Source organism: Halyomorpha halys, unplaced genomic scaffold, assembly GCF_000696795.3.
Source record: "Halyomorpha halys isolate HHAL.00 unplaced genomic scaffold, Hhal_1.1 Scaffold147.1, whole genome shotgun sequence".
NCBI lineage: Eukaryota > Metazoa > Arthropoda > Insecta > Hemiptera > Pentatomidae > Halyomorpha > Halyomorpha halys.
The window spans coordinates 84,023-97,079 of NW_027116131.1; the positions used below are offsets into that span (position 1 = coordinate 84,023).

Here is a 13,057-nt window from a genome sequence, read left to right on the forward strand (position 1 = left end):
TATATATATATATATATACGTGTGTGTCACAGTTTCATTATAATATGGTTGCTAAACAATTACAGAGATCTGCGAGTGGAGATATGAGGGAGTAAGCACATAGCCTTGCTCAACACTAACCTTCCTGCTACTAACGCCAAACAATGGCAATAGCTCTTCCAGAATAATCTTGCTCAAACCTTACTACACCTTCTTATTAATCTTAATAACGTGAAGAAAGATCGCTTTTGTTCAATTTCTCTTTCATAATCTGGTTCGCATTTCATTATAAGCCAATGATGAAGTTAAGATAATTATGAACTAAATGATATTGAAAAAAAAGAAATATTAAAATTAAAGGTTTTTGTGATATTTTATAAAAATATTTATTTATTTATTTTTTTTAAATTTTATAATTCGGGTAATTTCCTCTGTTACACTCTATATTTTCCCACTTATTGGTCAAACTGTTTATAACGTTGTTGCTGATTTCGCAAGGAATTTCATCCCATTAGCGTGGTAATAATACTCTCAGTTGGAAGTTAAAAAGCTGTGGATGACCAAAAAGCCTTCTCTACATCCTATTTTTGTCGATGGGATTGAGATCTGGAGACTATATGGAAAGGGGAAGATTTGAAAAACGAAGGTTTTCGTTATGAACAACTTCCCCTTTGGGGTCGCACATTGACAACAAAACGGAAATTTAAGCTAATTATGCCGCGGGTTTAAGGGGTGTAACTTTGTAACTTCTTGAAGATCTGGAGTAGAATCCATCCGTTTAGTATATGCCGGCCCATTCCTCCGGACTGTATTGATGTGAGCACAAACTTCAGTGGATATTTTGAGTGGGCCAAGAAAATTGTGGAAGTGAGTTCGTAGAGACAAACGATGTGAAGGGCAGAGAGTTTCTTAGTTTGGTGACCGAAGAAGATTCCTCAGGACTGGTGCCGGTAGCAGAGATATGACACTGAAGATAAAATCCCAGCATTGAAGAGACATACAGGGGACATTACGAGAGTTTTTGTTTGTGAAAGAGGAAATAGTGTTGGTAGGGACAAGTGAAGTGTTAAGGCAGATCCACATGTTGGCCGCTGGTCACGAATCGGAGGCTTGTACAAATGCTCGGTAAACTAAGAGCGGACCATCCACATGTCAGTGTTATTCAGAGAGGCAAGCATGGCGGACGTACAAGAGGTTTCAGCTATTGCACTGAGATTATGTTATTTTTATTACAAAAAAATGAAATTAAATATAAAACCTATCAGAAAAAGTACCAACAAACACCTTTAATCTCCTAAAAGCTTTTAGTTGCAACTAGACAAAGAACAATGGTGGACGAACACGAGCGCTCTCACGAACCCCTTTGATCTGTGTCCAAAAAACCGACTCTCGACGGATCGGCAACAAGCTTAGGCCAACTCGTACAAGCCACCCATCCACATGCTCGTGCATGTCTGAGTTCGCCATGGCTTGGCCAACATGTAGAGGCCCCTTTAGTTTTCATCCCTAATATAAAGGACAGTGCTAAAGGGAATCTATTCTGAATAATGGTATAGGTTTATTTAATTTAGCTTGTTTCCAGAGATAAACCAGAGCTTGTTTCCGATAATAACTTGTAGTATCACCCTCAATAAGTATAACAAGATCATAGTATTTTTTTTTTTAATAACTTTATTAAAATTTACAACTGTATATTACATAATACATTTAGTAAATGTGGTCTTAGTTAAAATGGAGTGTTACAGGCGTGTAGAGCAACTACCCACTGGTAGCATACTAATGACATTTTACATTAGCTGGTTTCGTGGCCATCTTTTTTTCAGGCGCCTCGGAGGATTGTCAGGAATGGAAGAGGATGCAAGGTTAGAAACTAGGGGGTTTGAATGGTTAGGGAGTTTATAATGGAAGGAGTGATATCTGGTTCGGGCTAGATCGGTTATATAGGGAATATTAAGATCTTTATGTATGATTTTATTTGTGACAAAGTAAGGAGCATATAGAATTTTACGAAGGATTTTGGATTGTAAGGATTGAATACGAGAGGAATTCCAAGGTTTAGTGGAGCCCCAAAGCTCAACTCCATATGTACAGATTGGCCTTATTACAGTCATGTCCATAGTATTTTAATTTTATATTTATCATTAATATATGAATTTTGTTATTATGGAAATAAATGTTTTTCTAAGAATCCTTATTTATTTATTACATTACCCATCCCATGTTCTCGGTAGTACATTAGACGCCTACTATCGCTGACTCGCCTGTAAGAAAACAGAGATTCCAATTTGTATCTTCATCCACGCGCTCGCTGCACCATAATCTGCGGAGTCGCCGGTTTCGTCTTAAAGGGGAATAAGATATTAGATCAACTTCATATAAACAATTTGTGTTGACATGGGTCTTGGCAGAACATACGATACTTCATTTAGGATCTGAAAACAGTAATGACAATGTTTCTGCCATGATGTACTGAGATCCATAACCCGGATACAAAGGGGAATGCCATCTTTATCAGCGGTATCCACTTGCCAGTACTCTTAACCGCTTTTTTCACGATACAATTGCTAACTTTCGATTGTAGATTATATCTTTCGATTTTTAAACAGAATATTACTAGCTTACAATTTTGGATTAGAAGTCAAAAGCCACTGTTTTTTACACAATGAGTATTTTTCATATTGGCTACCCTTAGTTAAAAATAATAAATAATTGTTATTAACTTTTTATGGTTACTGAAAAATAACAGAATCCATTACAAAAAAAAATTAATTAAATTGCAATTAGAAATATCCTTCTTAATTTTTTAGCAGTTTAAATATTTATAATAAGAACATTACTTTGTAATAAAGTACTATTACTGGAACAATGGCTGTGCAAAGAGGTGATTTGGTCAGAATCACGCTCGACCACATTATACTATACCATATATATATTTAACAGTAAACTATTCTGTATATGTATATAATAGAAATGTTAAAAAGAAAAATTAAATTATAATATATTTTTAATTTAAACAATGTGGTCCTTTGGATTTTTTCTCAATTATTATTATTGATATTTAATAATTATTTATATATACATATGAAATATAAACATATACATTTACTACTTCCGCTGACTGGAATATTTTCCTCAATGACTCTAGTTTTTTTTTTAATTCATGAGGAAACAGGGATAGGCCTGATAAAGGGGACACAAAAGGAATGAATCCCATAAAGGAGCATAACTAACTAAGAAAAAAAATTATAAATAATGAATAACAATTATAAGAAGCCGACCGCTTCAAAAATTAATTTATTCCTATAGCATAAATTATGGAAGTAATATCATTTTTAATGAGATAAGTCTGCAGGGGGTCCGAGACCCGTCCAGAGTACACATATTTAGCGCCGGGAGATAAATATCCCAATGTTTGCTCTCCTCATTCAAATTAGAGCGCCCTATCACAGAGATCGGAATTATTTAATACATGTAAATATAATTATTTTTATCTCTTTGGATCTCTTACCGATAGATGATATAATTTACAGTTTTGTCTTGACTGAGTCATTCCGTAACTTCTCAGCGGTACCGTTTGATAGTAATGCGTTAATATTTAGTTAACCGTCTACAGACAGGAGTGGTAATAAATTATAGAAGAAGCTCATTTAATGAATGGCCTACTGTTGTTTCGTTTACTATAGCTCTCAACTACCACAATTCATATTGAATGGTAAAATATTGCCTTTATGTTGGACCCTGATTGATTTATTTGTCCTTCTACAATTTGTTTTTTGTTATAATTAGATCTATCGATTTTTAGTGTACAAAAAATTAAATAAATAATTATAATAATATACATAATAACTTATTTAATTGGTTATTTTTTACTTTCACTTTTCTATAAAAGAAATACATAGTGAGTGTAAATGTTTTATTCGTTAAAAATTTCGAAATCGAGATTTTCGAAAAACACGTTTTGAGGTTCCTTGAGACCAAATGGCCAAGACACACAATATGATCTCTGGGTGTGAACAGAACAGAAACAAAAAAAGGCATGCGTAACTAAAATTTTCATTAACTAACATTTATTTAGGGAATGTGAAGTGACAATTCATATGAATAATTTTTTACTTTTTAAGATTTTCTCAAAAACGGTTTTAATTTTTATTTCTTTTGACAGGATAACTCCATAAAATCATGTTACTATTTACAATATTGATTTTATAAAAATTCAACATTCAATAAATGCTTAAGTTAAATTTTAGTAAGCTGTTATATTTTTATATTCCTGTCATATTTTTCTTAAAGAAAAATGTTAAAGCCGGGTTCGAGTCCTTGGAGGATGAATAACTTTTTTTTTTTCATTTTATGTCTATTTATACATACAAAGATACATAATGAAGAAAATAATATAATAACGCATAGTTGAATATGGTGAGAAAAATAAAGAGTAATACAAATATGAGGGATAGATATTTCCCTAGTTTATATTTTAAAGGAATTTATTAAAAAGAGTCGTTTATTCCAGATAAAATTGAATAAAAAAGTGATCCCCTAGTCAAATCAGACCAAATATCTCGGAAGCTAATATCCGATGGAAACTATGTGAATAAAGGTTATACAGCTTAATTTTAAACCCAATTTTTTATTACTTAATGAAAACTAAGTATAATTTACTTAATTATACTTTTTATAAATAATTATTATTTAAATAATTATACCAAGTATAATTTACTCAATTAAAATTACTAGTAAAAATTGATGAGTCTACGAAGCATAGGTAGGGGGATGGGATAAAAATGGTGGTTATTTCAAAACTCAGAGCTCTATATCTTTAAAGCTAACAACAACACTAGAAAACCTAAGAGAACATAATTTAAAGTAGAGTAAATTTTCTAAAATATGAGCCCTAATAGAAATTTATACGTTCAATAGTTCCCAGGATATAGCTTTTTAAAAAGCAACAGTTCATAAAAAATGCACTGAAAAATCAGTAGTTAGTGACTTTATTTTGAAAAATCTATACCTCAAAAACCATTTGCCATACAGATGTTTATTAGCACTCAAATTAAAGATAGTTTAATGTAATTTCTGATGTTTATTTTCGTTGAACTATTGAACGTAAATAGCTCTATTAGGGTTCAGATTTTAGCAAATTTACTCAATTCTAAATAATGTTCTCTTAGGTTTTCTAGTGTTGTTGATAGTTTTAATGATATAGAGCTCTGAATGAAAAATTATTTTTTTATAACGTTCTGAAATAGCCTCCTACCTATACTTGGCAGACTGATCAATTGTCAATAGTAATTATACTTAGTTTTCATTAAAGTAATAAAAAATTGGGTTTAAATAACTGCGTTTTTTTCCCCCGGCTCTTGTACTGTTAGTCTACCTAAGAACCACACTTTTTTTTTTCACTTTTTGTTTTTTTATGAACAAAATTAAGCTGTATAATCTTTATTCACATAGTTTGATGTGGACACGGATGTTAGCTTCCAAGATACTTGGTCTGATTTGAATAGGGGATCACTTTGTTATTCAAATTGAATATAGAATAAATAACTCTTTTTAATAAATTCCTTTAAAATATAAACTACGGAAATATCTACCCCTCATATTTTTATTACTCTTTATTTTTCTCACCATATTCAACTATACTCTGTTATATTATATTCAAAATGAGCGCTAGTAGTGTATATATATATATTGTATCAGATACATTTAATGCCCATTGTATCCAGAAGTCGCGGGTTGCATGTCGCTTCCAACTTGAAAGTTTTCGTTTCCAACGGATGTCATAGAATTAGCCGAGATATGGTTCTGGCTGTTACTGCAGAAATTACGATGCGGTTGATACTACATCGAAAACAAGTTGAGAACTTTTATTCTATTCTTGTTATAATAGTGAGAACTGCCGCGGTATACGGACAGCGGTGGTTTTAGATAACAGGGCAATTTTCAAGAAGTCTGAAGAAAATTATTGTTCTTGGCCCAAATGAAGTTTAATAATCGATATTTTTAACTAACAGATATGACTGAAATTCTATTACCTGAAGAAACATGTCGCCGTCAGGCATCGAGTGGTCGTAGACACCCAAGTCACCTCTTCCCCTGTAGGCCGCTTCTTCTTTCTCCTTATGCATCGTAACTAAAAAGAAAAAAAAAATTATGAATTACATTTTTATTTAATTATTATTATACATAGTACAGTAGTACTATATTTTAATAGATAATTAGACTAACTTTCATTGAATTTCTTATCATTATACATGAACATACATATGATGTTAATCAGTTAATTTGAAAGTATCGTAGTATAATAAAATTTTCAATTAAAAAAATTAATATTAGATGAAATAGATGGCAAATGTATTGTATTATTGACAATTATATTACAATTTGGCAGAATAGCCTGTGTATTTAATGCTTATGTAATAATTCTTCATTTTTCGGTTCAAATATTTTACGTAATACTTTATTTTCGAAAACCTTAAGGCGCTGTTCATCCCTTAGTGTAAGAGGCCACGTCTCACATCCATAAAAACAGTGGGAATGATAAAAGTTTTGAAATTCTAATTTTTAAGTTTTTGGATAGAAGGCACGAGCTAAGCAGTTTCAAAATTGAAAAATAACAAGCATTTACCGACTTTAACCTTGCTTTTAATTACTCATCAATTTGGTTTTTTTTCCAGACCTAAATACTTAAACCTATCTTCATGTTCATACGTAGTTTCTCCTATATTTTTATCATCTAAATTGCGTTTTTACTGCTAACCATATATTTTGTTTTATTCGTATTTATTTCAAGACCTAGTTTCCTTATCCTCATCTAATAATACCAAATCATCAGTATACCCGAGCACCGGTATTTCACTACCTAAAGTTAAACACTTTTCGGTATTTACCCATTTACTACAAAAAACAACAACAATTCTTATATACTATGATAATCAGAGCTATTTAGACATTTACTAGACAAACGGTCCAAACTTCCAATCCATTACAAAAGACTGATCTACATGACTGTTATAAGGTTCTGGACATACGGATTTGAGCTTTGGGGTTCCACCAAACCATCAAATTTTTACCATATCCAATCCTTACAATCCAAAATTCTGCTTAATATCTTTGATGCTCCTTATTACCATCCTATTCGTTAGATTTGGCCCAAAATACCTCCTTGCATTCCCAAACCCTTTCTCACAAAAACCTATTAGTTTTTTATCCTTAAACAGCCCTGATAATCTGTGGTGTCTGAAAATAAGATGACAACGGGATCTTCTAATTTAAAGTAATGATTAAAGTCCATCATAGGGTGGTTTCTTCCCAACATTATGATGTATTTTGAAATGTTTATCATGTTTACTATTGTAATTTTTTTATACAGTCGTAAATTTCAATAAATAAATTTAAAAAAAGGTTTCAATAATTGTTATTATATTGACTAGATAAGTTGGGCACGAGCCAGCCAGCAGCCCATTTAGCAATGAGCCTCGCCTGTTGAACAGATCACTCACCGATGGAGCAGGATGACTTGCCGAGTTCATTCGGTGTGTAAACAGGGCCACTGATATGTCAATTAGCCGAGAGATGGCAAGTCACCTCTCCACTCTAGCTAGCAACACGTTAGCGTCCATTTATCATTTTTTACTATCTTCTCTGCGTCTTCATTCATTATCTGCACTTAGTATCCGGTTAGTTATGTTGTCATCCATCTCGCTCTTCCCTTATTTTTTTTTCGTCATATCCTGTCAGTGAAGACATATTATACAGCGTATCATAATTATTTTTCATATAAATCTATGATTCTTGTCTTTTATAATTTAAATATGATGTAAGCAAAACTATTTTTTTTATATATATTCATTAATTTTATAATTATACTTCTATCCATTACTTATTATAATTAACTATCTATGAAGCTCAGGAATGAAAAAAAAATCTATTCACCGCCTTGCACAATCGTTGGTGAAGTAACAATACTTCCTTACAAACTAGTGAACCCCTGACTTTTCATGGGTTGCAGCAGTACAGATTATAATTTTAATTTTTAGGTTGTGTAATATAGCAGAACCTCATTTTTTTTTATTTAAACAAAAAAATAAGCATGGAATATTTTGCTGTGGAATGCCAGGGCTTATAAACAAATGAACACTGATATGCATGTTCAGTAGAATCCTAAATAACATCAATTTATCCGGCAGTTAAAACTAAACAAACAGATTCTAAAGAAAGTTCGATACGAAATAAAATGACTGTTTATGTAATTCTATCATAAACTTAAACAATACTTGTACACGAATTATATTATGTGTCTAGAAAATTACCTTTAAATTGTTCAAGTAAATTTAATTTCATTACATATTAATAAACATACATTTAAATGCTCCGAATAGATAATAATTTATTCTGTTACTGTAGCCGTGAGGCAACCCTGTGGGGCCCACCCATCGTCACAAAGTGGGAACTCTTGCGTAAAACTCTGGTGGTCGAGCGTGATTCTGACCAAATCACCTCCTTGCACAACCGTGGTTTTAGTGATGGGACTTCCTTACAAAGTATTACACCCCTGATCCTTCTTGGGGTTTAGTATTACAGATTTAATTATTTTTTTATATAGTATTGTATAATATTATATATATTGCTTCATTACAAAAAATAGTCTTGGTATTAGGAAATCAAATCGTGGGCTACCAAGTATTACCTAGTACTAATTTGAATCATAGTTCTATCACAGCCTTTAAAGTGGCCAAAAAGTGCTCCGTTAAATTTATCCAGCAAAGAATGTTTTAAGAAGATTCACACACAATCCTTTACTACTACTTCATTTCTTCATATCTTGGAATGGCAGGAAACGTCAAATCTTATTTTCTTTAAAATATGACAGCGAAGACACGGCCTTCTCCATAGAGATAATGGAATGGAATTAGGAACAATGAAGGGAAATGTGATAATGGTTGTTAGGGATGGTTCAGTTACAACGACTGAGAACATTTCGAACCAGAAGACATTATTATATCATCACTTATTCTTGTTAAATTTTGTTTTATATAATTTTTCATTGTTTCGAAATATAATTCTTTACTTTTGTTAAGTAAATACTGAAAACCTTGTATGGTAAAGTACTATGTATTTATGCAATGTTAAACAAGTCTAGTCCATATATCTCTTACAAGGATAAAAGAAAATTGATGGCGAAGTGGAAATGTAACATTTATATTTGTACTCCTATAGAAAAATTATTTTTGAAATCTTAATTCGTTACATTATTTTAGTTCTTTGTATCTTTTTTAGCCCGAGAAAGTGGGGCGAAACGTGGGCTCACAATAAGTAGTTTATTTACTATTTGAGATACTTTGACCGCACCCGGAACTATTAACACTCTAGTAACAGTACTTAATTTTTACAAAACTTCAAATATTACTTCTTTTTTACATAGCTTCAGTGAAAGTTGTGTGATAGGTGGTTAATAACAAAGTACATACTTATAATATTTTCATTCAGTTTTCTCTCCGTCTTTTCTTTTCTTTTAACTTAAATTTACTATAAAAACCCGAATTTTAGGATTTCTAGATGTAAAATTAACCAATTTCATCTTTCCCGCCAAGAAAATAATAGTTTAACAAAAGATAACGAAGCAGTGTCCATATAAATGTGATCGGATGAGATCGAGTAGTGTCGATTTTTTTCTGTTCGAACTCCTGCCTCTATTTTTTTCATTTTGCTGCTTTAGTTAATTGTCAAATTCTTTCATAGTTCATGTTCTTCCATTTTTTTGCTGTTCAAAAATGGCAATGATTAATTATTTCAAATTAAAAAAAAATGAAGAAAAATTCAAATTCGAAATTTCACACGACTGTCCAGTTTGTAGCCGAGGAAGTTGAGATGTAACCTTAGCAACCTCCTAACTGCAGCGGCGCCTGGAGGGGTAGACTTTTATGGTATTTCGTGTGGGCTCCACGTAATCAAAACTTGACCCTCCCATCATCTTTAGAATAGGGTGGTAACTTGAGGTAGCCCCACTAGGGGTAAAAAAAATAATTATGTTATATAGGTTTTTTTTTTTTAATCTCTACAGAAAAATATTGCATCATTAATTACATATCTGGTGACGTCCTAAGGGCAGTTTTAATTACTGAATATTATTTAATAATAAAACTTATTTAATATAATTAAAATAAAATCTGTACAACTACAACTCATGAAGGGTCAAGGGTGCAGCATTTCGTTAGGAAGTACTGTTACTAAACCAACGATTGTGAAAGGAGGTGATTTGGTCAGAATCACGCCAGATTTTTACCCTATTAAGGGTAACCACTTTATGAGGCTGGGTGACTCCGGATGGCTACCGAACCCACAGGTATAACTCAACGGCTGCAGGTAGCAGATAAATATCTGCCATAGCTGGATTCGAATCCAGTTAGTAGTCCATTACCTTACCAATAAGCTATCCACTCCTTATATTATATAATATATAGATTTAATATAATTTAATTTATTTTATTTTATTTCAAATGGAATTTAAATAAATAATTATATATGACGTTATAAAGTGATTTATGGAAGACGATTCAAAAAAGAATCACGTGTTTTTTATTTAAGTACGTTCGAGATATCGTATGTTACATCAAATATAAATGAGAGATTTTGCTGATTGTTTTTACCATCCAATTGTGAATTAGTAATAAATAAGATCGAGGAATATCTACTACAAATTGATATTCTCATCAGGAGAATTAATAATTTAGTAATACCATTTAAAAAAAAAAATACAAATATCCATTCCTCAGGCATTAAGTCAACTCTATTAAGTCCCTCGGGATGGTAGCAGTGTGGGATAGAGAGACCCTCGCCTATTTTTGAATAATGAGTTATGAATAAAAACGGTTTTAGGGATGAATAATATCGTGGACGATAAGGTCTCCTACTGGGCCCGGGAATACTCAATTAGGCCCATTTCCATAAGGCGCTCTGTTGGCTCTCGTCTGTGTTCCCTCTTCTGCCTCTCCTTTGCTTTGCTTTAGGCAGTTGGCATTACTATCTTCATCTAAATTATTTCAATATTCGATCTTTACTACTTATCACCAGACGTCATTAGATCCGACAAAGGATAAAGGAAAAGTATAGGATTTCATTCACTGGTCACAGCGGTTTCTATTTCGACCAAAGTTTATCAAAACTGCAAAGTGTACAATAATCGTTAGTAAAATATTTCTTACTTATTGTAGGAAGATAATCCGTTATAATCAGAAATAATTGTTAACCAACGTTTCGCCCACTTTACAGGGCTGTCAGATTGAATAAATGATGACAACTGATTGTCAAACAACGTTGGTTGACAATATAGTTTTGTACAATATAGTATATGGATAATATTTGTAGTACAATATAGTTTTCTTCTACTATTTTGATACCTTCATTGACCACCAGCCGGACTTTCTTCCTACAATCTACTTCATACGGTCAATTATCTTATTTCAATTTTTTTACTTATCGTTGCATTTTATTTTTATTGTGATAATTATTTTATTTTATTGAAGAGAATTAATATAATCTACCACAAATTAAGGGTATTAAGTATTAGCGAAGTACAGAAGTTCTACAGAAGTAGAAGAACAAATAGATAGAAAAAAATAATATAAATAATAAAAATGTATAATAATAACTAAGGATAGGATTTTTATGTGCTAAAAAATTCGAAATATGTACATAAATATGTGCTAATAAATTGTCAAATATTTAAAAAAATATGTAAATAATATGTATTTATAAATTATGTATTATTCAACAATATAAATTACTAATTAATTAGTAATTTTATAACTTACAAAAAGTTACAGAAATATGTATTTATTATATATTATATGAATAATATTTTCAAGAAATTATGTTAAAATATGTACAAAAAAATGTACTTAGAGAAAACATAGCTGTTCAATAACAAGACATTAGTAATTGTAATTAAACTAGGGGAGTGAATCAAGACTAAGATGAGAAAGGACCATGGGAAGAGGGGAACAGAGAAATGGATTGAGGAGCAAACAAACAAATTCTAGGAAAATGCTGCAGGAATAAGACCCTTGCTCTTTTTAATTGATTCTGAGATATTCCCGATGTAATTCTGTGTGAAAATTTATTATTGCCGCTGCCTTTTTTTAATTTGTGTTCAAAGATAAAGATATAGAATTTTAACGCACTATTTATGATAAATGATAAATTTCACTTTTAAGTTTCTTGCGTTCTCTTAAATTTTACGTAGTTGCTACGAAAAATGTATTTACAATTGAACAAATAATTTAAGGAAATACGTGGTTCAGGACAAAATACCTAAAAATATGTTAAAAATAACAAATATTTCAGAAAATATGTGATTTACAACAAAATATGTAAAAAAGGCCAAATATTTAAAAATATGTGAAATAAAAATGGCTTCTTTTGGCCAGAAATGTCTTGAAACATCTTTAGTTAGTAAGGAATCGAAGATATCATGGTCAGGTAAAAATATGTGAAAACATAAAAATCCTATCCCTAATAATAACAATCTCAAATAATAACAATTTTTCTTTCTATAAGATACATATTAAATACCTAATAACTCCTAAAACCTATTTGGACATATAGAATACAACTGTGAGATGGACTCCTGCAGATAAATTATATAAATATTCCTAAACAAAGTTCAGAGGCACTATGGTGCTAAGTTGAGGACGACTTTAACACTCTAGAGGAATATTACAACGACGTAAGTCCCTGGAGCTTGCGTGATAGTTTGGGGCCAAGTTATAATAATATTAAAAAAAAAAATTCGGTTGGCTCTTCAAATCTAGTAGATCTTTGGCGGCCCGGACAAGCCTTCTCCACGTTTGCCTGTCTTGGGCTGCTGCTTTCCAGTTTACTTCATGCAGAATTACGAAATTCAACGGAGATAAAGTGAAAAAAAACTTTATTGGTAAACAAATAGTACAATGAACATTACGACATGCTACAACTATTACTAGTACTGATCTTCCAAGCTTGGGATTGATGGGGGTATATATAGGAGCTGTGGAGGGAGGTGGCTCGGAGTTGTAGAGTCAGCAGGAATTGCTACCATAAC

General features: G+C 31.6%; 1 non-coding gene across 1 annotated transcript in view; it reads right to left on the reverse strand.

The window, feature by feature from the left end:
• LOC106678570 (uncharacterized) overlaps nucleotides 1–13,057 on the reverse strand; it is a 294,508-nt gene that overhangs the window by 60,301 nt on the left and 221,150 nt on the right. The window contains exon 3 of the transcript XR_010845013.1: nucleotides 6,012–6,109. This is a non-coding gene — a transcript (uncharacterized protein). The remainder of the gene's footprint in view (nucleotides 1–6,011; nucleotides 6,110–13,057) is intronic.